This window comes from Cyprinodon tularosa, unplaced genomic scaffold (assembly GCF_016077235.1).
Source record: "Cyprinodon tularosa strain WSP-4 unplaced genomic scaffold, ASM1607723v1 ctg144, whole genome shotgun sequence".
In the NCBI taxonomy this organism is placed as follows: Eukaryota; Metazoa; Chordata; class Actinopteri; order Cyprinodontiformes; family Cyprinodontidae; genus Cyprinodon; species Cyprinodon tularosa.
This window is the reverse complement of record NW_024038265.1, coordinates 1,329,101-1,355,421: the sequence shown is the minus strand read 5'-3', so window position 1 is coordinate 1,355,421 and position 26,321 is coordinate 1,329,101.

Below are 26,321 nucleotides of genomic sequence, written 5' to 3'. Positions count from 1 at the left end.
AACTTCAGACAGCAGTAACTCTTTTTTTCTTAAGGGCTTCATTACAAATGATTCATAATAACAGGCCTGAACTCATTCAATTACTTAACAGCCCTCTGTTTTTGAGACAGGAGGTCTTTCCAGAGCCGGGGGATCATGACTCCAGATTCAGATAATTCAGATTTGAAATTATTTTCAAAACTTTCTTTAACCATTATGGTTATAAAATTAAAAGATAAAGGATCATGTAGTAACTTGTATCTAATAGAATACTTGACAGCACACTAAGAAATACTTCTGAAATCAAAAGGTCAAACAAAATCAATACAGCCCAAATCCCCCAGGAGACAGCCACACTTTTAATTCACAATCCTTTTATCTCTCTAAACTACTTCTAGAATTTGCACCTTTTGATTTTTTTTTACTCTGTTTTTTTTTCATCATTTAGCTCATTAATCCCGTAAATGTTTCTTTTTGTCTACTTTTTTTAGCTTGGTTTGAAATATCTTTTCAGGTTAAATATCTCGTATGCAAATCTAAAACAACAGAAAAAGAATCATCACCACCCATGTTATTAAAGAGCAAAGCGTGTTCAGTAGGTGGGGTAGCACTGCAGTGGTTCTCTACTGTAAAACTGCATCAGAACACATCCACTCACCCACAGTAACTTATGTGACTGATGAGTCAGTGTGAACAAGGGCTGTTTTCCCACTATCCAGTGTGTTGATGATACACAACTTGGCAGTGGAAGCTTTAGGTTTGATTTGATTTACTGTGATTGACAAATCTTAACTCTCTGAATAGAGAACCCTGCCAGGTACAACCCAGATTTGGAAAAACATCCTCCTTTTCTGTCTTCATAGCTATTATGTTATAAAAACACACCAAATCCAGTGACTTTGTACAATCTACTTAGACAAAAATAGAAAAAACAATTAAAGGCAAACAATGCAAAATAGAAATGTGTACGTATCTTTTTTTCCTACATGCAGGTACATGGGGTTCAAGGAGAGGAACAAGAAGGAAATATCCACTTAGATCATATCTGTCTCTCATCTCATCACAACTTGTATCATACTTGAATTGGAAAGACTGCATTACTTGAAGGCTGTAGCATTTTCATTTGTTCAGATTGCCTATTCATATTTGAATAGGTGCACTTAAATGTCAATCTCAATCCATGTTCATCTGTCAGCACAATCACCCTGGATATGAGAGGTGAGATCCAGGGAATGCTTCTCTCCACTCATGAGAAGAGACCTGTTCAGGTTTATGAATATTGGTCATCCGTCATCATAATAAGAGTGTCCAAACCTTTCTTTCATGAGCAGACAGTGAGGCGGACATATTGGCAGGAAAAAGGCCTATAAAATTTGAAATGTGTTTCTCAGCTGTATAAATTCTTGATGAGGTCAAGTGGTCACATAAAGCAAGATTAAATGTGATCAGGTGCTAAGATTCCATGTCTACCTCAGGAGCTTTTCTGCATCCCCTTATAAAGTTCAATTAGGGAAAACAAGATGTCTCTAGTGAATAATAACATATTTATTTATTTAGGCACTATCATTTGCAAAGAGTTTTTTTCATTAATTTCAGGTACTATTTGGCTCAGAGAAGAAATATTTATCAACATTGTAAGGCAAATCATAAAAGACATTTCCAGGTGCCTGCCATCAGTGCTGCATGATGCTATCTGCTTTAAAACATAACTGTTAGCAGGGGACTAGAAAAAAGTCATTTTTTCCATCCTGTTAATAAAATTGTATAGTAGGAGCCACCACTATGTAAAGATAAAGATTGTATCTTTACATATGTAAAGATACATATTTACATATGTAAAGATTCAATTATTAAACAAAGGAAGGTGGATAAGGCCTGAGTGATTAACAGTTCACTGCAACAGGCAGAGCAGCCTTGGAAAAGGGGGTCCCCTTAAGGCAGCGGATAGCTTGTAGCAGTGGCTCAGATGGCAGCAGCACAGCTCCAAACAGCAACCAAACCAATGGGTAACGGTCTGGCACTTTCAGACCGGCACGGGTCAGCGGCTTCTAGCAGATCCTCGACAAACAGCAATTTGCTGTTTGTGGGTCGACCAGAAGTGGACAGTTTTCGCATCTGCTTCAGCAGGCGGGTTCACAAAACTCTGCATTCAATTTGGTTTGAAACGCATGAAAAACAAGACACTACGTTCACCTCTTTCTGAATCATAGTCAAAATATACCCTGAGTCTACCAGCAAACACAGACTCCTCTCCAGAGGGGATTTGGCGTCCATGGACAAAGCCTCAGCTGAAAACCACCTTATGTCTCCTCTATCGAGGCCCAAAAGGCTCCAGCAAGAAAATGTGTGAGTCGGCTGTTTAAGTAACATCTGTCACAGGGATTTAATGTCTGGAGGGAGTCGCTCCTGCTTACGACATTGACATTTGATCCTCAACAATGCCCAAACAAATTCATCTTGTTGCCCTAATTGCCATCCGTTGTGTAAAGTAAGTTACTGTTAGTTTATTTTATATGAGTTAATTTTGACTGTCGAGTAGGGCATGGTAACTCGTACTAACTGAAGATGGAGTTTAACATAAACATTAGATATCTCTTCATGTTTCCTGAAGGTCCTCAAAACTTTTGATACAGTTCAACATGTCATGATCTGGCCTGTTTGCTCTCCCCTAATTAGTAATTCCTCTCACCTGCCCTCTTCCTTCCCAGCCTCAATTATAATTTATTCTACTCACCTGTTTCCACTAGTTTATATTCAGTTCAGCCTGAGCATTCAGTGCCAGATCATTGCTTGTCTTTCTGTCAGTCTTTCTGTTCAGTTTTATTTTTTGGTTCATGTCCTGGATCCTAGCTGCCAGTGGAGAGAGGGTTTTAGTGTTTGTCTCGTCTCCTGATCGTCCACTGTTCCTCCCCTGCGGAGTCCTCTGGGTTTTTGGCTCATTATGGGGGGAGGTTCAATTTTTATCTAAGTAAGCCTGGCTCCAGGGTGGAGACCAGTTTAAAGTCTGCTTCAAGTCCCGGTTCCTACATCCTGTCTCGGCTACCCTCTTCCACTGAGCCTGCCTGTCTTCACCTGATCCTGTCTGCTCCTGTGCGTGACCACCTGGTCATGCTTCTGGTCCCAGTCTGACTCTGAACCCTCCTGGAAGCCTGTGCATGCCTGGAAGTCTGGATCCTGCCACCTGTCTCTGTTCCTGTCTGTTCTGGATCCCTCACCAGGATCAGCTTCCAGCATAACCTCTGGGACTGCAGCACTGGGGACACTCGGGGTCTGGACTGTTAAACCAGGTAAGTGACCAACCCAGATAATCATATATCAGTTTATCGTGGTCACTTACCTGTGTTTCCTCCCCTAGAGTGTCTGAGATTGGGCGGTGCCCCGCCCCCCGCCTGCAGTGTCCGCGAGCCACAGCTTCGCTTTTGTTTTGTTTTTATTTTAATAAACCTTTTGAACTTTCCTACTGACTGTCTCTCCTGAATACTGGGTCCATCTGTCCTCGATTCATGACACAACAAACTAGTCTAATATGTGTTATTATCAAAAAAGTATAACGGTGTATCTGGTAATAGGGTTGAAAATACTGTGAAAGGGTTGGATTAATAATAACATTTAATTGAGTCAGAAGTGACTTTAAGTCACTGAAACAAAGGCAAGGAAGGAACAAAAAACATGAAAAACAGCAGCTGGAATTGGATAAAATATGGTATGGGTGTGCCAGGTGGTAAGTCTCTGCATCTTTCTGTTTGCTGCAGCGACATCTTACTATTTTTTTATTTAACAAAATCATTGACCATGTGGTAAACATTCTTGTGTGGTTGGCTGTCACAATGGAGTTATCCTATTGGTGGCAGCGTCTTAAAAAGATACACAAAGACCACTGATGGTTTAAGATGTGTTGTGATATTAATTTCAATGCCCATCCAGATAGGATGTCACATTAATGTTGGGATTTTATATTCTCTTCTATTCCCAGCCAGCTGGTAATTTATATTTCTGATACCTTAAGATCTTTATTGCACTCCTCGGTAGGGGTGGTAAAATATCCTATTTAATCAGATATTATTGGGCTGTTATACATTGTTTATGAACACATGCCCTACTGGCTGTATGTTAGAAATATAAATGAAAGAGTGATTTGACAACTTCTGTTCAAAATATACGGTAAGAGTTTATTAACAAAAATTATTCAGCTCCAAGTCAAACATATTTCAGTTTAACTCTCTTAACTAAGACTAGTGAAACTCAACTAAACTAAACTCAACTACTATGTACAAAGAGGAAGGGGAACATGGTTGAAAACCATATTACAGTTTAAGATGGATCTTGTGTTTGGGATATGACATTAGCTTTTCACTAATTTAGAGAAATTTGAATGTTTTCAGATCAATTCACAATGCAAATCCAAGAGGTGAATAAAACATTGTTTGGTCACATAATGTTTTATTAAATGGTTTGCTTAATCAAGAACCAATAACCTTTAGTCAAATGATTCTTTACCCTCTGTGAAATAGCTAGCAGCGAATAGACTTCCGGATTCCACTAAATTACTCTTGGTCATACTTGTTAATGGAAATGTAATGAGCATATGAGGAGCACATGAACACTAATGCTATATCAGTGTTTAACTATGGAGAAATAAAGCTTGTCCAAGCTTCAACAACAGCTCGACACATATTCCTGTAGCATACCGTAGCATGCAGTCCATTCTGTTAGCATTGTCTTTACTCATCAGACAACACATGTTGTTTGTTCTGTCAATTGTCATACCAGACCTGCAAACCTTGTTGGCCATGTCCATTTGGAAAGGTTGAGTTTCCATCCAGCTGGAGTTTAACTAGCAGCTAAACTGCAAGGCAGGCTCTCTCTGTCTTAGGGGCTCACAGCAGGGGTCCTCTTTGTCTCAGTGGTTCACACCCAGGGTAGGCCTCTCATACAGCTGGCTCTATAACTCAAGAGAGATGTGTTGCAAAAGGTCTGTTTTGCAGCAGTTTGGTTCTGAAATGTTACCACAAAGACCCATCCTTGATGATTCTGGAGATCTGGATCCCCCTGAGCCCTGGTACTCCACCACAGTAGAGATCTGGGCTAAGGCAGACCCCAGCTTCATAGGCAAGAGAGAGGAGGCAAAGAGAAATAATTCTGTTTGCTCTGTGATTTTGTCTGTCCTCACACAGAGGGGGTGGTTGGTCACACCTCTGTGGGCTGCCATGTGACTTGCCTATGGCCTTGGCTGAAAAGGCGGGACCGCAGAGGACCCCCAGCTGTTATTCACCAACGCTGCATGTTCTCCTGTGGTCATCATGTCAAGATGAAATATGGACACTGGTTCCCAATGTCCAAAAACCATGGTCATGGCATACGGCACAACAGATGTATTATGCATCACATATACATCTGTGAATTGTGTCTTATGAATATGTAAATTATATGTGCTGGTGGATTGTCCTGTGCATGAGTGGATCTTATCCTGTGCATGTCTGGATCTTATGCTGGTGAAGATTCTTAGTCATCCAGGTCATAGTCATTCCAAAAAAGTAAAAAAATAATTCACTGGACTTTGTTTCCAAGTTTGAAGATGTTTTGCTTCCCATCCAGGAAGCTTCTTCAATTTATAATGTCAGAAATAGCGGCTCCCACCCCTTTGGAGTGGGGGCCGTTTGGTTGCTTTGTTAGCCTCTAACACCCGATACCTGTCTATGTCCCTGAAAGGGAGGTTGTTAAAGGGAAGTGTTGGCTGAACCGACGAGGTCTTCTGTTCCCCTGTAAAGGGGTAGGGGTTGTGATGATAGCAGGAAGGAATCAACTTAATTGTGAATTTTAGGTTTTTGAAAGCTGAAAAATGAGTCCACCCTCTCAGTTTAAGGTGTGGTTTTATTTCTTAACATAGATGGCTTCCTTCCAACCCCTCTCCAACCACCATCTTCTTTGTCCAAAATGTGAACATTCTGGTCCTCAAAAGAATCTGTTGTCCATAAACTTTGTCCACAGATGCATGGCGCATCACAGACTTAGACTTCCTTTATTGTCATTGCACAAAAAAACACAAGGTGAATCTTGACAATGAAATGTTTATTACTTGGCTACCAGTGGAACAGAGCTAAGACCTTATTCCTGCACATAAATATGTTTTCTATGAGTAAGAGCAAGCTATATACAGGGTAAGAGTATATATGTATATATGTATATACATATATATTGCACTGAGTTATTAGAATTTTCACATATGTGGATTGTGCTGTAAATGTTTGATCTCATCTGTGCATGTGTGGATTGTGAGTTTGCGAATATTGAGTCTTCCAGCTCCATATGATCCTTATATATCCAACACTGTAAAATGTACAGCCAACTTTTCTTTTGTTGCTGGCGCCCTTTACGGAAATCAAACCCATTGAAAAATGAAAGATTAGTCAGGCAATACCATCGCCCAGGCTCTCTGGCTGTAGACAAAATAAAGAGTTTCCAACCATTCTTTTAATATATTTTATCAAATACTCTGAATCAACGCCGAGGAAGATAAATTAAAGTGTTCAAGCATAATTTGCTCGGTAAATGTTAACTAATACACAAAGCAGAAATAAACACTGACATGATGGATGACACAATCGTCACAGTTTCAAGATCAGTGATTATGGAAACTGACTACAGTCTGGATCATTTAACAGAAACAAGGTCAGAACACAGCAAAGCCATCTACAACACTAGTTAAGAAAGGCAGCTAGAACTACTTCTTCTTGTAAAAAAAACTCCACTTCAATAACTTTGAACCAGTAATTATAAGATGTAAGACTAAAAAACAATAATTATATTCTTGAAACAAACTTTATTTAATGATGTCAAGTTTTTTTCACCTGGCTTTTATACAGTGTTATTATTATTATTATTATTATTTATTAAAAATAAGCATTACACCATTACGAACTTTAAGTTTCACTATGAGCTACATTTGGTAGATACATAGTATGTAGTTACTTTGAATATATTACTTTATCAATATATTAAGAAAAATTGAGCCAGAAAAGGGTAGAGTGCTTTCTCTGGGTTGGAAAGTTGTAGCCCTACCATCTAAATGTAGCCCAATATGGCATTATAGGTCATGTAAAGGAAGAAAATATTCTAACATAGTTAACTTTGGAAAAAGGTTGGCTTTTCATTTTCTTCCCTCTCCAGGTCCACCCGGCGAGCTGCGTTTGGTAATATGAAAATCAGCAAGGCGTGTTGACATCACAGAATTACAGAGTTTAATCCAATATAAGACAATGCATAAACTTAGAAATAAGACAATGCACAAACCTACACCAGAAACTGCAGAACAACAGAGACATACATTCCATTACCTGACATAGGAGGAAAGAAAGCAAAGACGTACAAGACATCTTTGGAGAGTTTGCAAGAGCAAAATCTGATCTTTTTTCTTCTATTTAGAAAGCTTTATCCTCTTGTATCTAATCCATTCAAAAAGGGCTGGCCCTCGGTCCTCCAACCAAAAGCCATCTCTGACACTGCTAGGGCTTCCCCTTATTTACTGCAAACATCTGGGGTCATTTGCTTCTTTGTTTTAACAAGAAAAGGCGGAAAGCTTGTCCTGGCATCTAGCATTCCTAGGGTCATAAAACACAAGATAAGCTCCCACAGACAGCCCGTGGAATGCAGGGGGCCTCACCATCCCTGGTTGTTTATTCTGGAAGACTTTTGACCTTCTGTAAACCAAGCAGAAATCTCTCCTGCAGGCTTAACTGTTATTCACCCCCCAGGAGATACTCATTCTATGGCCTGGTGGTCTAAATACTTACCCATTAGTAGTTTTAAATCATTAACACAGCCTTGTTCAAAATTAAGAAATATGTTCAAGTGAGAGTGTTTACACATGCCATAAGATTAACTGTATTAAAGTCTAAAAAATAATCATTTTTCTTTAACAGTCATTATGAAGTTTTACATTTCTCATGAAGACGCGCTCACTTATGCCAAGGTAGACCGCATCACATTTAGGAGGATCATTTCTGATCATTTACTTAAATGAAGAACATTTGTTAAATCTAACGTGTTATAAGCATAAGAGCCCATGATAGGAGAAAAAGTAAGACAAAATTTACAAAATAGAGAACGTGTCACATGAGGCCAAATTTGTGGTTTTCTATTCACTTACCAGTTAAGTATATGCTTTTTAATGTTGGTCCATTCCTGAAAACATCTAAGGAAATGCATCAGACTTTTTGGATATTTTAATAAAAAAATGTGAAAAGGTCGAATGGATGTCACTGATTTTGGAATATAAATATATCAATATTCCCTGGCTTAGAATGCGGTGGGTATAAGTTGTATTGTGTGTTGCTGCTAAGGAAATTAGAGATATTTACACTGACCTCACAGGACTGTTGCCACAGTTTCACATTTTCATTTGGGCCCTCTTGAGTCACCCTTCTCATTTCCTCCATGTCATTTAACCCAATGTTATTAGCACTTTCAGAGTGGCTCTGTCTCAAATTTAACTTGAGCTTCCTGGAACACTAATTAAATCACAACCTCATACCAGCTGCCGAGCTTCTCAATACCATTCCTTTAAAATGAAAATCAACAACATAGGATTTCAATTATCATTCGCTCTTTCAAAAATAGATTTAAGTTTTGAACAGTTAACTTGTCTAATTAGTTGTGTAAACATTGTTTTCCATTATTAACCCCCTCAGTTAATCTATGTACACACTTTGTATCAAGCTTCAAGCCTTAATCATGGTTTAAATGAAAAAGTATTCTTTGCCATCTGCTTGACATTTGTTTATTCACTGCATTTTGTGATTGCGTCTTTATTTATTTTCAATATGGCACCTGTAATCATTTATAATTGCTCTAATTATTTGTGCTACTGTTATCAGTGTATTGCTATTTTTCTTGTCTTTTAAGGAGCAGGCTTAGTAGTTAAGTGGCTGTTTGAAATTTGTTCTTATCCTTTTTTATCTCACATTTCTTTCTTCTCCTTACATAATAAAGCAAGGAAGGTTGAAAACCATCTGAAATATTATCACATTGGAGTAAAGAAACACAGCTGGCTAATGGAATAAAATGTGAAATAAATCCCTAAAGCAGAAATAATGAAATATGTTAAGTAAAAATGTACATTGAATTGAAGTGTAAATAAACAGTTTCAAAATGTAACACAGTAGCAAATTAAGAAATTTAGATGGGAAGACAGTTCAGTTGAATTTATGGAGAAAAGAAATAAAATAAACTAAACTTTGATGTTTATTTCAAGCATATCTTTGCTTTCTTTCTGAGAAACTTAAACTAGATGAGAATGCACATAATAAAGATATATTTCCACATCACTGTACCTTGTATTTCTTTTGTTTTCATGAACCATGTATTTCTTTTGTGTTAAACAATGCACTTTTACAACTTACAAGCAGGATCCTTCTTCCACAAAAGGAGACGAAATAACCACACATGATGGATGACAGCTAAATTATGGAGGGCATTTTTCTATTTCAAAAACCAGTCATTTCCATAGTGATTGAGCCTCTGTGGGGCTTTGGAAGGTTTTCTCCTCCCATTGCACTAGATTATGTATTTTTGAAGTTTTAGCTGTTGTTTTGTTTGCATACATGCATGTTTATACATGACCACAGACAACCCATCAAGATAAAAAGAGCAAGGAGAAGAAATTGCATGAATCATGCAATCTATGCAAGTTATAAAGCAAAAGATTAAAGCAAAGAGATCTATTCTCTGTAAGAGCCCTCCCCTGTTATATTTTAATTTAGAGAAACTACTTATTTTGTTTTTTTATATATAACCTTGCAGTGCCCTGCAATTGATATGGATGCACAGTGACAAGCCTTTCAAATGCTATTACACATTGAACTTTTTAAAGTTTTGAAAAATTAATTCAATTCAATTCAGTTTATTTACATAGCACCGAATTCACAACACATGTCATCTCAATGCACTTTACAGTTCAACCAGATCATATAGTCAAATTGATATAAAGTTTTCTAATCTAAGGAAAACCAGTTGATTGCATTGACTCATTGACTCAAATACAATCCCTCAAACTAAGCATGCTTGTAGCGACAGTGGAGAGGAAAAACTCCCTTTTAACAGGAAGAAACCTCCAGCAGAACCAGGCTCAGTGTGAGCGGCCATCTGCCGATGCCGACTTGGGTTCAAGGAGACAGAAGCAGAGACACAAAAAGCAGCTGTAAAAGGTGGCCCCGTCCAGGAAACACACAGCCAGGCAGACGAGCTCCGAGCCAGCTCCCATGCCAGAGGACGAAGAGAGCACATCCACTCAGCCACGGTCAGAGAAACAGGACCATCTATCTATCTATCTATCTATCTATCTATCTATCTATCTATCTATCTATCTATCTATCTATCTATCTATCTATCTATCTATCTATCTGTCTGTCTGTCTGTCTGTCTGTCTGTCTGTCTGTCTGTCTGTCTGTCTGTCTGTCTGTCTGTCTGTCTGTCTGTCTGTCTGTCTGTCTGCATATAGACATATTAATTGTACTGATACTGTAAAAATAGAATTGCTATTATTAGTACCTGTATCATTAGCAACCTCATCTGTTCTCCTCAACTGCTTCCACTTCAATGACCACCAGCATTTTTTGAGTCTTATCCCTATTGGAATCAGTGTTGGAAATGTTACTTTTAAAAAAAAAAGTAACAACTTATAGTTATTTCTCTAAAAAAGTACCTCAGTTAGTAACTCAATATCTGCTTAGTGAGAGTAACTCATTGTTGGCCAAGTAACTATATAGTTACATTTTATGTCTTACAGTGTCAAAGAAATTGGAAAACTTTTGTTTTGGATGAATTTTAAATATAGCTAGAGATTCAATTATTGAATATAAGGTGTTTGTTGTGAATCAATGAATGAAATAATTAATTAAAAGGTATACACATGTGAAAATATTCAAACCTAATCTGCACTCTTTTGGTCTGTGTGGTTTGACAAGCAAGTTGCAATATGATCATGTAGATACTTAAAGCAGTAAGTAAAATGTTATATAAAAGTAGTGATAAGATAAAAACAGTCAGAAAGTCATATATTATTTTATAATGTTTCTTGTTTATAATAAAATAAAAATAAGATGTTTTAGAACTCTATATTATTCCACATTGACAGCCTTCAACTGGGTTTAACATTGGGATGAAGCTAAAAAAAAATGCTTTTCTAACAATGTAACAAAAATAATTGATGCTTAGGTAATATATGTATGTACTTACTTTATAAAATATACTTTGCAATGAAATTAAACAGGGGTTACACTATTCCAGTAAAAATGTCCCAGCAGGATTGTATGATCCCAGTATTTTTGCATGAATAAAAATAACCCATGCAAGTAAAATCATTATAGCCCTTGCGAAAGTAAAGAATGTGTCTTGATTAAGGGCAACAGCTGTCAGTCAGTTCTAAGATGATGTGCGGAGCTTCTTTAAATTACAGCTTCTAACCAATGTTCATAAAGTCTTTGTTCCCACATATTATTAGAAAATATCAGAAACAATTAACCTTCAGTAAGCTCTTTGCTGTAGGAAAGCTGTCATTGAATCATTGGCTTGGCCTCATCGTCTTTAATTTGGGTTCAAGGCATGCCGAAGTTGCTAATATTGCTCTTATATGCACTACATGCACTGACACATGCATATTGCTCTCACGTTTGCCTCCACCAAGAAACTGAAGTCCTTATTAATACGTCAAGTATCAATAAGGACTTCACTTTTACTTTTACAAAGTAATTAGTTACAGTGATCCTTAAAGAAGCAATGTAATAATTGCCATTAAAACACCAGCAAGTAACAGTAAAATTTCAGAAAAACTTTGCAACCAGATTAACTGGTGCATAAACAAAAGATGTCACTTAACATGACTGTGCACCTTTAAGGATAATAACGATTTCCTCTGCACTAAGGCCCTTATTGATGCTTGAAGAGCTGAAAACTTTAATCTGGAATTCTTGTGCCTTTCAACATCGACAGTCTAATTATAAGTTATCTACAAAGAACAGTTTTGCGAAGTGCTTTTCACATTCACATCTGATTAACTCCGTCTCATCTGTCAGGTACTGAATATCGTAGTTAGTTAGCAGTATTGCCATTTCCTGTCGATTGTCAAATATTAGGCTGAACAGTATTGCTTGATAGTAGCAGTAGTAGTAGAAATGTGGAGCATTTCTTTAATAACCTAATTATCAAAAGCATTAAAAGTGCATTATAACTTTATACCTTACCTATCTTAAAATAGGAATTAATGAAAAAATATGGAAGGTTCTGTAAATTAATTTTAATATTTTATAAACACGTGAGGGAAAAAAAGATATGATATACTTCACTATGTCCAGAACAGTTTATAAAGTGCAGTTGGTAAAAGCTAAAGTGTACTCTATGCTGTCATTCCCTGATCTTATTAATTTAGCTCTCACAGTACCTAAAAAGCATTTATTGTGGCCCTAACATTATAAACTATTACTGCAGAGTATGGAAAACCAGCAAAACCATCCATTTACAAAAAACATCTGTAAAATATAGAGTAAGAAAAATATAGAAATTATTTTACAAATGTATTTTTTATATCAGCCATAATGTTTGTTGTTTCTAAAAATCTAATTTTTCCATTAGTTACTTGTTAAAATGTAGAACCTGATATCTAGCTGATATTTCACTCTTTAATATTCTATAACCCTGGCTCATTTAAGCTTTTAGAAAAGTAATCTAAAATATAATTTATATGCCAGAAAAAAAAAAAAAACATTAAACTTAATTCCATGTGTTTTTAGACAAACATCTTCCCCACATCCCTTCAGAACACTGTTACCTTATTCCCTGTATTTTTTCTTTTTCTTTTATAAACAGTAGGAAATAATCTTCTTACTTTTAGCTAATTATTGGGTGTGTCTTTTTTCTTTTACCTGGAGCAATTGGGAAAAGATAAAACACAAGACAAGGAGTTCTATCAACCCACTCAGCAAACTCAGATATGCTTTGTGATTAGCTTACTATTTCTGACTGGTCTGACTTCGATACCCTGGAGGAAGGTCAATTTAGATTATTATCACCAGGAACTGCAGGCCAGGAACAAGCTTATCCACAAATGGGGGTTGGGGGGAGGTGGGGAAGGTTTGTCTGAGAGAGAAACTACAATGAATGAGATGGACAGATTACAACAATAAACTTTTCCAAAATATTAGATCAGAGTTAAGGCTTTTACATGTTACTGACCAATAGATTTGCACATGTATTTATATTTATAGTTTCAGTGTTTTATTAGCGAAAGTTTAGCAAAGTTAGATCTGAGGTTCGCCTGGCTTTTAGGATTTTTTTTTTTATTTTAAAAATTTTTGTTAATACATTCATATTGGACATTGATAATCCCGCTCATTTAAAAGATTATATGTGATATTTGACTCAAGTGTTACGATTCTCTATGATATTGGGAATAATGTCTGTTGGTCCCTTATGCAGGTCTCCTGTGATTCTTTGTGAATACCAACAACATAACTTTTAAACTACTGTCTGTGTCCTTGATGTAGACATGCATCTTTGTCACACTTGACACCTTATGCATTGAAAAATCGGCTTTGCTGCCACATTATTTAACTTTTGCTCTTTTGTGCAATGTTTTTATACAAGCAAAACAAAACAAAAAAAGTTATATCTAAAGGGAAATGATGATGGTAAGTAAACAGGACAAAGGGAATTTCTCCTTTAAATGTCTTTTGGTATATCTGCATAAAATGTCAGGAATGAATGGATAATGGGAACGAAAGACGGACAGATTAGTTTCTTGTTCTTGTAGTATTATGGCACATTAAAAATAATCTGAATTCATGCAAAATAATTGGGTGACAATAACAAACAAAGATCTTTCAAAAGTGTGGGCTGTGTCTAGTTTTCAGATATTCAGTGTTTAGTAGGATAGATGGAGGGATCAGGTTTAGATAAAGAAAAGGAGGCTTCAAATCATAGAAACTTTATTCTCACACATTTCTTCTGAATAAAGTTTTCTTTTGGAGAATTGTCACTCCAATGCTGCTTTTAATCTCTGAGTAAGAAGCTATTCTTACAGTGTTTATAGATATGGTTTGTCCCAGCAGATCACACTCAAAGCAACTGCACACTTCACACCGAACATCAGAGGCATATTTTATTACCTTCAAAGCAGAGGTAATTTTTTGATTCCTGTGATCACAGCTTAATCTACTGCACCATCTGGATGTACTTTTAGAAAGGTTATTTGTGATAAGCAGCCTTGCAATAAGATTAACCAATGTGCTTTTTGGATTAAACTGATGCCTTAAGAAATTTTAATGTGAGATTAGGAAATGGCAGGTTGCTTTATAAAGAAAACAGTCTTAAGAGTGAAAATGTGTGGAAAGAGAGCAGTCAGTAAAATCAATGGTTACACTTCAGCTAAAGAAAGGTGACACATTTCACAAAGCACTCTGGTGTTTTTCAGATATTACTCCTTATGAAAAGTTGGGGACAAGTAAAAAAATGGGGATATGTTGTTTCCCTCCATGTCAATCATTTCTGATTTCTTATCTTTGTTTTGGGGACAGAATAACCGACGGCCATCATTCTGTAAGTCTTCACTCCTAAATAAAAGAGTCCTTTCAAACCTCATTGTGGTTTTACTGGATTGAAGTGCTGAGACAGGAGACAGCACCTGGCTCTCCATTAGCTCCCTTAGGGTAAAGATCCTATCACATTAATTCTCTGAAGTGAGAAGATCTGTCAGAAAATCAGACACATGCTGATGCTTGAGGCATACATATGCACTCAGCCTTGCAGCTACACATGTGCAAGGAGACACACTAAATTGCATCTGAAGGGACAACGGTAGTCTTGGCAACACCCAGGGTCCTCCCGTCAGTTTTATATCTTGCTTTTAAGGACCTGTGACTTCAAACCCTATAATCATTGCTTTTACTATTTCTAATAGGACTTACTTTCAGATGATTAATGGAAAATCGAAACATAATGCATTGCAGTGGTGGGTTAATTACTGGTCCACACTTTTAGTTCAACAGATGGATGCTTTTGCAAGGCAATGGTATTTATGCTTTTGTTGTTCAAATTTAGTAACTTTTTACTTTATTAGTTTGTCTACCACAGTTTGGTGCTTTTCGTATGACTAAGAAAAACTGTTTTTCTTTTAAATCCCTGAAATTGAAATAATTGGTGAGCTACTGGTAGCTGGGGTTAAAGACAGGCACTGGATGAATAATTAAATCAGAAAAAAATAAAGTTTGTAGAGTTTTACTTTCTTTAACCTTTAAAAAAAAGTTTTTTAAAGCTTGCATGTTTAAAGAAACAGCTTGATAAACTCTAATTTAACATTTCTTTAAAGCTACAGTGTGTAATAATTACAGGCATATAAAGTCAGAAATTTAATATATTATACATAACTATGTTATTTATCATCACCTATGAGCTCAGCCTTTTAACCATAACATTTGCGTTGCCTTAGAATTCGTTATTTATAATTACATAGGAGCGGGTCTCGCAGCCATGGAGGCTGACATCTTTGCGCTACGGCAAGCGCAGAGGCAACAAACTAGCGATTGCGAGATCTCCCATGACGCTCAAAAATAACTACGGCAAGTTGAGAGAGATTAACTGAGACGGTACTGAACAGTAGATGGCAGTATTATGCCTGAGAAGCGTTTAGTCTGCCTGAAACCAAAGAAGAAGAAGAAGCAGGTATACTGCGCCTCAGTAACAAGAAAGGTGAACAAGGCGGCAGGCGTGAGTGACTTTGCAAACTGTTTGGCACTGTGTGGCCAAACATCAGACGAATGGAGGATCATGCCTACTCTGTATCACAACGAAAAGCGGCGGACACCGAACCCCCGTCATCTAAGAAGCGGAAACACGACGAGAATAAACGCAAGCGTGACAAGAAACGGCAAAAAACACGGATCAACATTGGCACGGCATTTACACGATGGAAGTCACTGATGGAGGAAAAAGGTTTTCAAAGTGACGCTCAAGTTGCCAGTTTTCTCTTGGACAGGTAATTAATCCTACACACACAATTGTCTAATATCACTGCAGTTTTTGGAGTACAGAATGCTCAGACCTGTCTAAAACAATAACATGCTGCGTGATGATGCTGTTACTCTCCAGTATACTTATTCAGCAACGTCCCTGACGTTTCACAGGTAATGATTCAGTAATTTTCTGTAAAATAATTTTCTGGATATATACCTCGGTTACTTCTCTCCGGCTCCTTTGGAGATCTTCAAGCCTTTCCTCCTCTGCTCTCACCCCGCTGGCTCCCCTCTCTCGCCTGGCCCTAGCTGCACGGCCTCCCTGCCTTCGCCCTCGTCCTCTCCCTCTCCCTCGCGTTGTAACCCCCGTGCCACCAAAATGACTTGGACTCTGTAAACGGGGGATATATATTCTTCCAGCGAACACAATCTCGCTGTTAAACTAATGACTACAATTACTTCGTCTGTTTATATCACCATGCAAAGCAGCTCACCAAGACGTCACAACGATGTAGAAAAAATAACGGGTATATTTATTATCTTAAGTCTACATGAAATCTATACCCTACACAGACTAATGAAATACTATCTGTAAAATTATCTATGTAAACAAACCTCATCACTTGAGAGGGTAGGTGATGTGGACGTCGTAGAAGAAATTTTGTCCCGTAACGCTCGCCGTACTGTTGGGGGGGAGAAGCGGTGGGGGGGAGATGTTCATGTTGCTGCGGTCTGTAGTCTGACCGTTAGATGTCGCTGAAAATTACACACTGTAGCTTTAAGGGATGGTTACTGATTCTTGTGAAGATGACAGAGACAACTAAAAAGTTCTTTTTAGTCACAGGGATTCAGAAATTCAGACTAAGGCAACAAATTAACTGAACAGAGAGTTTAAGATTTTTTTTACATTTAAGGAAGTTTAATTGAATGTTTGTAATGAAACATACAGTATATCACTCCTGTAATATTGTTACAAGTATAGTTAGGTTAAAAGAGCACTTCCAAAACTTTAATATGATTTCAAATACAAAAGAAAACTCATATTCAGAGAAGCAGAAAGTTTGACTGAAGCTTATCTAATAGTTTGGATGATTACCTGCCCCTGCGGTCCCTCAGCTTGACATGCTGATTTGACTGAGTGCTGCTGTCACAGATGCCCAGATATGAAAAAGACCATCACAAAAGCTCCGGGCAAAACAGAGATTTGAGCCGCTGAGGAAACAAATTTGATGTGAAATTCAATCTTCTGGCTTAGCCTAACACCCAGCTGTCCAACAAATAGAAACCAAGAAAAAAGTATAGAGGATGGTTTTGAAAAAAGGAAATTAGAATAGTGCATTAATAATTAAACAAATATGAATGAGTAAAAAGCTAATGATAAATTTGTAATGAAGAACAAATATACAGATATTATGAAATAAGTCCTGCTAAATAGGCTTTTAAGCTGGATCTATGGTGATCCACGCCGTCAATAACTCACACTCATTTGCTATGTTTGCATTGTGTTATTCTTGGTTTGTTCAGTGCAAATTAAGTGCCAATTAGTTGGATACCTTTAGAATAAAGCATGCACTTAAATAAACTGAAGTCATGCAATCTCCCAAAAGTTTTGTTGTAACTTTATTGCCTATAATCTATATCCCTGACAATGAATCATTTCCTTTCCAGGAGTTCATATACAGGCCGAGTTGTGCGTTAATGCATTCTCTATCAAAGAACGGGGCTGTTTTCTACATGAAGATCTTGAAATAAGGGCTCCTGGTGCTGAAGGAATGCAGGGCTTTGATCAGTAGTGAGCGAATAATGTAAAATTCTATATGAATGTGGATAAAGAACCACTCATACAGTCATTTGAGTAGCTCCATGAAAGCAACAAATGTACAACTTTCAGCTCCTTCAATGCCTTTAAATACCTAATCAATATGTTTCTTTGCCACTTGAACTTAAAACACATCCTAGCAGCCTTTTCCTTCACTCACCACTAGCCTGAAACCCTCCATTAAAAGGTTTAAATTAATAAAAAAATAAAATAAATTAAAATGAAACTATATCTTATTAATTGCCATACTTTAGTAAAATTATTAAAATATTTACACCAACATTACATTTTCAATTGAGTCACTTCTGACTTGATCAATTTTACCTTCCCAATGATACCTACAAGTGGATTCATTTAAGTATTTACTAAGTTCCATTGAGCTGAGCATAATTGTGCTTTAGTATGGAGTCTTATTCAATATCACGTCTGATAGATTGTGAGTTTACAGTAAGGTAACTGGTGAAGAGTTGTTTTACTGTTTAAGGGGTCTAGATTCTTCCTGTCTTATGTGAATGTGTTTAATGCAAATGTTTAAATAATGGTATGTCAAGCTCAGAACAAAAGGATCCAGTATTCAAAGCAGACAAACTGTTATATTTCTCATAATTTTTTATTGACAGCAGAATCGGGCAGAAGACATTGACTTCTAAGGCAGGAACCTCTGCGGGTGCAGACAGCAGGTTAGTTACCATGTCCTTCTGGAAGTGGATGATCACAAACGAGTGAGTCACTAACCAGGTCTTATAGTTCACTCTGAGTCCAGAGATAGAGGATGGTTCCAGCCGGCTGGCTATCAATTCAGTGCAGCAGTCGCTGCACAGAGAATCCTAGAAGCAGATGTATCGGAAGTCAGAGGACAGGGAGGAGATCATAACCAATCAGGCAGGATAATCCAGAGTGCGAAGTCACTGTCTGTGACATGCTCAGTTGTCAGAGCAAGGAGGTCAGAGATCCGGTGAGGCGCCGAATGGGAATCCAAGATGGAGTCAGGTAACAGTTCCAGGCTCCATACATAGATATACTAGATGAGGGCAGACAGACTCAGTGTTCTGGAAACATTCCGGTCAGTACACAAGCAGACAGAGATCAGGCAGGAGTCAGAAGACAGATCAGGCAAACAGATCAGATGGCAACAGGCAGACTCATAGATCGTGAGGCAGAACGGATCAGGATCAGGCAGTCAGAACACAGGTATGCTAGAATAAGTCTCACAACAGAGCTCGAAATAATCTGCCGCTGATGACTGGTCTGAAGGCTGGTTAAATAGAGATTAATGGAGATGGATCAGATGAGTGGTAATGAGAACTGGGAGGAGCTAAGCAGGTGAGTGAAATGACTAGTCAGACCAGACATCAGATAACAGATATTATGTATTTTCAAGTGGTATCATGTTTATGTTTGCTTCAAGCATGTGATTGTTAATTCTGTTCTGAACAAACACAGAGTCACCAGGTGTTTGTATTGTATTTAACTCAAGCTAATAAATATATTTATTTTCATGTAAATATACATACAGCTGATCATGTATCATTGTGGGCTGCATGGACTAATGGTCATCATATCTGCGTCATATACAAATGAAATTGAAGTTTCTGATCAGAATCTTATCTGATTTGGCAGTAAAAACATAGAAAGTCAGTCAGTTCTTTGTACTTAGCTAATGTCATCCTAATTAGCTGTAATGATTTTTGGTAGGCAGTCATGGTTAATGGAGGAATCTTTGTTCCAGTTATTATACTAGCTTTCTTTTTTTCTCTTGGGCAGCATAGGGGCTCTGGTTCATTCTTCCTAAGACTACTCTGCTACAATTATTCTACCTAAGCTCTGATTATGGAGGCCTGCAGGCAGCCACTGGACTTCTCTCTCAGACTGACAGAGTTATTCTTTTTTTCATCTGCATTGGTCACAGTTTGTGGACCTCAAAATACCTCACAGCCCTGGGAGGAAGTCAAATAAAGCTAGAGCTAGAGTGCTGACATAAAAAGAGAGTGAGAACAACAACAAAAACAGACTGATGAGGCACAATTGAAAATTGTAGACAATAGCAGCTCTTGACTTGCATAATTATCTTTCACCCTTACTTTTATTACACCACAAAGCAGTTCTCTCTGAGACCTTGCATGGGAGTATATTGGTATAGATGCTGGGTGGACAGCTGATCGGATGAATAAAGCAGTTCTATTTTAATTAGGTTACAGTGTGTTGCTGCATTTATTAACATGGGATACAGCTTGTGTTATAGTTCGACTCTCTGAACAAATGTACCTTTCCACTAATAATGTTTTTGTACTTTCTAATTTTTATATTTACCGTACAAGAATCTTTACATTATGTCATAGTACTGTCTAAGAGATTATTTGTCCTTCATGGAAATGATAATTATGAAAAGTTTTAAAATTTTATATGTCATTGACAATTTTAGCCAAATTCAGTCTTGTAGTTCTGCTGAATGGGTTTTGAAGTGGCTTATAAGAACAAAAAATATATGAATTTAAAGGGAAATAACATATATATTTGTTTAAATTTTACAAATGAGTAGATGGTAGTATGTAAGAGCCCATGGAAAATGAATGACCTTTCAAGCTGTTGGATTGCACTTAAGAAAAACAACCTTTCTTAATGGCAGTATACTGTCGTTCCAATGGTATGGAATGTTTTGCACTTTAAGCTGTGAAAGTATGCCAAAACATTTCCTCAGGGTAAACACTACTGTTGTATTATGCATCATCCTTAATGTGCGAGTGTGCTGTCAACAGGCAGTAACCTTGAAAACTTTTTAAACCTAAGGAGTGCAATTTTTTTAAATGAAAAATACATGGAATTTTATGAAACGAAAACATTATTAGCATTTTATTTTTCTCAGTAAAAGAAAAAAATTATCTGACCCTTGTTAAATTGACATTAAAATAAGCAAAGGAGTCATTTTACTGGGCTTAACAGCAGTTTCCTATAAAAAAAAGGGCACTGAAATAAGACTGTAAGCATTTTTTCACAATTTTCTGGCCATAAAAAAATAAATAAAAATAACTCCAAAAGAGCTGCACCCAGGCTAATGACGGCTACCATTTGCTGCTGTGTCTCTTATAAAACACTAAAGTGAACATAAAACTAGATTTCTTTGTGTCTGGACTAGGGAAACATACTTCAGTGCAGGATGTACTCAGCGAGGACGTGTTTGCACTCCAAGAACATCTGTTTATTCTTCTGGAGGTCTGGAAGATGATACCTGCACTGAGTGAGTAATTTCAGTGGCTCCTTTCTTTGATTTGTTAACTACAGCTGTTTACATAGCCTTGGCATCATTAATTCACAAGAACTAATAATTAATTATAGTGTTTTAATGTCAGGAAGGAAACAGTTCTAAAAAGACTCATGGTGTTTAACAGACCCATTTATTTAGAGGATCTGTTAATGGAAGTTACAAACCCACATTACCAGATGTGGCGACATGAGGATCCTTTTTCAGCTGGAGCTCAATTGAAAAAGAACGAGTCACAAAACAAAACATCCAAACTGAGCAATAACTGCACTTTTCCCAGCAGGGAACAACAAAAAACATACAGTTTATTGCAGCAGTAATTCAGTTAATGAGTTTGGCTAAGTAAGTAAGTAAAATTTATTTGTATAGCACTTTTCACAGATTAAAATCACAATACAATACAATAAAACAATGTGACCCATCTAATGACAGCACTAGTGGGTCCAGAAGACATTCAAAAGGAAATAAAACACAAGCACCCAAAGGCAATATCTGCTATTCAAATTATATTGATGCAGTTGTTTTCTCCTTTTCCTTCGCCAGTCCAAAAATTACACTTGTAGATTTACCAAGTCATAACATTTAACACTTAACATGCTGGTGCTCAGACCAAATATATAGGTATATATTTATATACATACATTTTCAAAAACTGTTTTTGCAGTTGTTTTTTCTTGTCTTTCTGGCCTTACAAAAAAACAGGTAAAGATACAGCAGATTTAGTTTTGTCTCAAGGGAAAAACCTGTGAAGCCTCATCTGTGAAACCTGTCTGTCCTCAGTGACATAGTTCAAAAGGATAAAAGCCTTCAAGTTATATTTATAAACTACTATCAGCTGGCAAAAAAAAAAAAAAAAAACATAAATAATGTTTACGGAAAGTTATGTTCCGGTTTCTAATTAAAACAACATTTAGATTTGTTATTTTAGATCAATCTCAACCCTAACATAACAGCTTCAAATAGCATAAACAGTCTATTTGTATTACGCATAGCTCAACAAGCTTAACAAACTTGTTTGTGTGTTTCTGAGTAAGAGAAAAATGAGTACCTATTTATCATTGCTGTAGAGATCAGTGAATAAAGTAGACATTAGATCAGACTACAGTACTTTAACAGCACAGTATTGATTCAGTTAACCACCAACTACAGACATTTATGTGAAAGCATACACTTACAATCACATAGCCATTTTTATACTTTTTAATGTCAAGAAATATCTGAAAAGTGCACTTAGTCTCTGTGAGTAAATGTTTGTAAAACTACCTCTCACTGTAATTACACTTGAGCCTTTTGGGGTATATGCTTAGGAATGTGCTTTTCAAATCTGTAAACTAACATCGTTTGTGTTTGTAAGATAATGTAAGCTCGGTGAAAATGAATGAAGAGCATCTGTGATATGTTTTAAGATTCCCTCACAGATTCTAACTAGAATTTGGCTCGCCACTTTGATTGGGCCATGGATGTGCCTTAATTTAGTCTATTCGATGGTAGCTTTAGTTGTGCGTTTAGGCTGTTGTGTAATTGGAAGTTAGGACTCTACTTCACTCTTAAGTCATTTGCAGACTCAAGCAGAATTTCTTATCAGGTGGCTCTGTATTCAGTTTCATCCATACCTTAACTTGGTCTACTTGTCCCTGTTGAAGAAAGGTATTCTGACAGCATTGACTGCTGTTACATTTAAAAATAAGGTTTATTTCCACTCTTTTTTTCCAAATGTCCTGCAATAACCTGCAACAGGAATAGTTCTAGCTTTTTCCAGCTGTTACCAACCAGAAACGGGGAACTACATCATTAATTGATTTCCAAACTGATCTCTGGATTTACTCAAGTCCTCCCGAGTCACCACAGTCTTCATGTCTACTTCTTTGATAAATGCTCTTTATGCTGCTCTATTATTTTAGGTTGACAGCCATGTCTTGTGAGGTCTACTTCTCTCCAATGGGCTTCCCATTTGTCATATGATGGTTTGCACAGAGATCAGTGAGTTGTCATTTTTAAACCTATTCCTTCCAATCTCGCTGTCTGCTGTGTTCATCAGTCTAAATGGTTCTGATTGTTCATAAATATTATCTAAAAACCTTTGAGACCTTTGCAGAAAAATGGATTAAATACTTAGATACTTATTTACTAATAAAAAAAAAACTTTAAAATCATGTATTTTCTTTCCACCCTATTTTTGTGAATAACATAAAACTTATATATAATGTACTTTATGTTTATATTATGATTATGTATCTGAAAAACTTTCAAAATACTTTCCTGTATCCTACTAACATTTTTACCTGATATTTCATACAATTTCTTTAGCCCAATAATTATTATACTTATCTCTTCAATTGCTTGTTCTCTTTTATAGAATAACCTGTCTTGGCAATGAAATTTGAAATGCTTGATTAGCAGTGGCAGGGTGTCTCTCCTTTGTGAAGCTGTATAAATGCACATTACTTTCCTACTGTGTGCATCCCTGAGTCACTTTTCTTCCTTTTCTTCATAATCTTTACTCATTGTGTGCAGTGAGGAGTCACAGAAAGAGATAACAGATCAATTTTAATTACCCTGTAGTCTCTACAAGAGCGGAAGAGTAATGGGAATTTTAACTGTGATGTGAGCCCACAACAACCACAGGGAACCCCCAGATGCTCAGATAGAAAATATAGCACGACTCCCACGGCTGTATGCAGGAGAACAGAGGGGTTTTGAAAATCTGTGAGTTACATAACCATGGCGATGACACAAAATTAAAAAAAAAGACATCGTGAGGTGTAACTTCATGAAAGAGTGGCCAATCTATCTCAGAAACTAAGGACAAAATGAGTTTTCCATTTTGTTTTTACTGAGATAGAAGAGAAAAAGCTCTAGACCTTGGTTGGAGAGATCATCCCTGTTCTTTGTCTAGCTTTTGACAAAAGCAGGTTTAACCTGCAGCTGTGTGAGTGTGTGAGCAAGAGATAGGAGAAAGAAGGAGAAAGAAGGAAAAAGGGGGGTAGAGACACACAGATGGACTGGGGAAATGCTGCAGGAGTTGTCAATGCCAGCTGGATGCAGGTTTAGAATAGCAGACATTAGGTTTTAAAGAGGACAGGGTGCTTGTTTGTTACGTGGCTCCAGAAACCTGCACGCCCTACATTCTCTGGAGCCTCGTCACGTCTTAATGTGAGCAGCACCATCTGTTGAATCACAGGAAACTCTCAACTAAAAGACAACTCTGTTGTTCCCAATCAAGCATTTAAAGTCATACTCATTTTGCATGACAAACATAAAAGCCCAGATTGGGGTGCAGCAGTCTTAAAATCACCAAGTACATGGATGCCAGTCTCTATAAGACCCTTTGTCACATCACGAATAAGAGAAAACTGCGTCTGACAATCAGCCACTGCAGACAACTCAAATAAATAGAAACCCTTAACCTACTGTGGCTAAATCCCTCTGTGGCTAGGAGGAATTTAATCAACCACGAAAAGAAACAGTACTTTCATTAGAACAAAATATCTGTGCTGCCATGTGGCACTTTTGAGAAAGTGGATAAATCTGTGTAAGTGAGGCAATGCAGAATCCTTCAGTCCCTTTTCACTGCATGTTAGATGTTATTTAAATGCCTGCACCAATCAGTCCCCTTTCAAATGTCCTTTTATGGTGGGAAAATTAGCTCAAAGCTATTTTTAGAGTCCTCAGTATTTTCTGTTTTCAAACCTGTATGCCAAAGATTTTTTGTATGATGTTAGGGGGCTTATCTAAACATGCTCCACTGTCAGCAAAACCTTAATGCCAGGATCTAGAAAAGTCACAACTACCTATCACCTGGTGTTTTTCTCATTTTTATTAATTAGATATTTTAACAACTGGATCTTAAATCTTCAATAATGCATTATTTCATTACTTGTATTGCAAATCTTGTGCCTCTGCTCAAGACTGTATGCTATTTAGCATATTATGTTTGGATTTTTTTTTTCTTTTTTGTCATTATGTCACCGTGATGGAACTTTGCTGAGACATTGAGACTAATTATACTGTATAACACAAAAATATAGTTAAAGACCAAACAAATATCAAGCAACATTTAAGGAGGCTTCAAAAATGTAGAAACAAAGAAAACCAATGTACATGGTATGTAATATATAGTATTCAGTATTTAAATAAACTTGATGCTTTATCTGATTTTTATTGGGGGTGTTTAGTGTGTGCTTCCAGGGTGACGATTGCCATTGCAACTTTGAGGAAAAAAAATTCTGAGTTTATTCGTTTTATATTTAATGTTACTGAATGTCGTTCTTCTAGAATCATGCAACAAAAACCAAGTCAAGATCTGCTAGATGGCATCCCACTACCTACTATACCATTCTTGGAACTCATATTAAGTTACTCCAGTGTGCCATGTGGCAACCAAATCACACTGTCTAAGGATGACTTTAATTATGGCATTATAAACATTTGTGTCCAGTCTGTTTCAGCCTTTTAAAACTGTCAGGTTGGGTGGAGGTTTGAAGCAAACCAGACCCAAATGCAAAGACGAAGGAGGCAGAGATGAGTGTTTGCTGATTTAATGCAGCTCCAAAGGCAACAAAAGGTAAAGTCTAAAACAAAATACAGCACAACCAAAAAAACATAAGACGTCAGGGAAAACATAAGGAGTAAGAAATGATGAGAAACCAGCAAAAAGTAACTGAAGAGGTGGACTATAAATGGGAGACTGAACAAAGATGGGCTAATCAGCAGACGAGGAGCAGGTGTAGATGGAAGCATCTGGAAGGGAGCTAGGAAGGAGTCTGACACAAGAGAGCAACAGAGGGTAAACAAGAAATGCATCAGAACTCAAATAAAACTAAAAACAAGTAGAATATTAAATACAAAATGGAAATGAAACCAATGGAAATTATAAAAGAAAAATTAAACAAAACCATGACAAAAACGCAGTGGACCTTCTTTACCAGGTAGAAGGAGTTTTTAGTCCAGGAAAGGTCAGAGAAAATGTGAACATCCAGGAACTGTAGCTTATCAACATTCTCCACCAATCCTGTATGCAGAGAGGAGCATGTTTATTCGTCCTAGACCTCATGCAGACCTCTATAACTTCCTTAGCCTTGCTGGTGTTCAGTGTAAGGTTGTTTCTTGAATTCTACTGTGTCGGATGGATTGATCAAGTCAGTAACTTGACTTGACTATGAGTTTGACATAATATACTGAGCTAAGTTGTTTAAGAAAAGATTAAATCATCTCTTCAATATCTGTTTTGTTAAAAGTGAACGGTCTACCCATTTTTTATACCAAC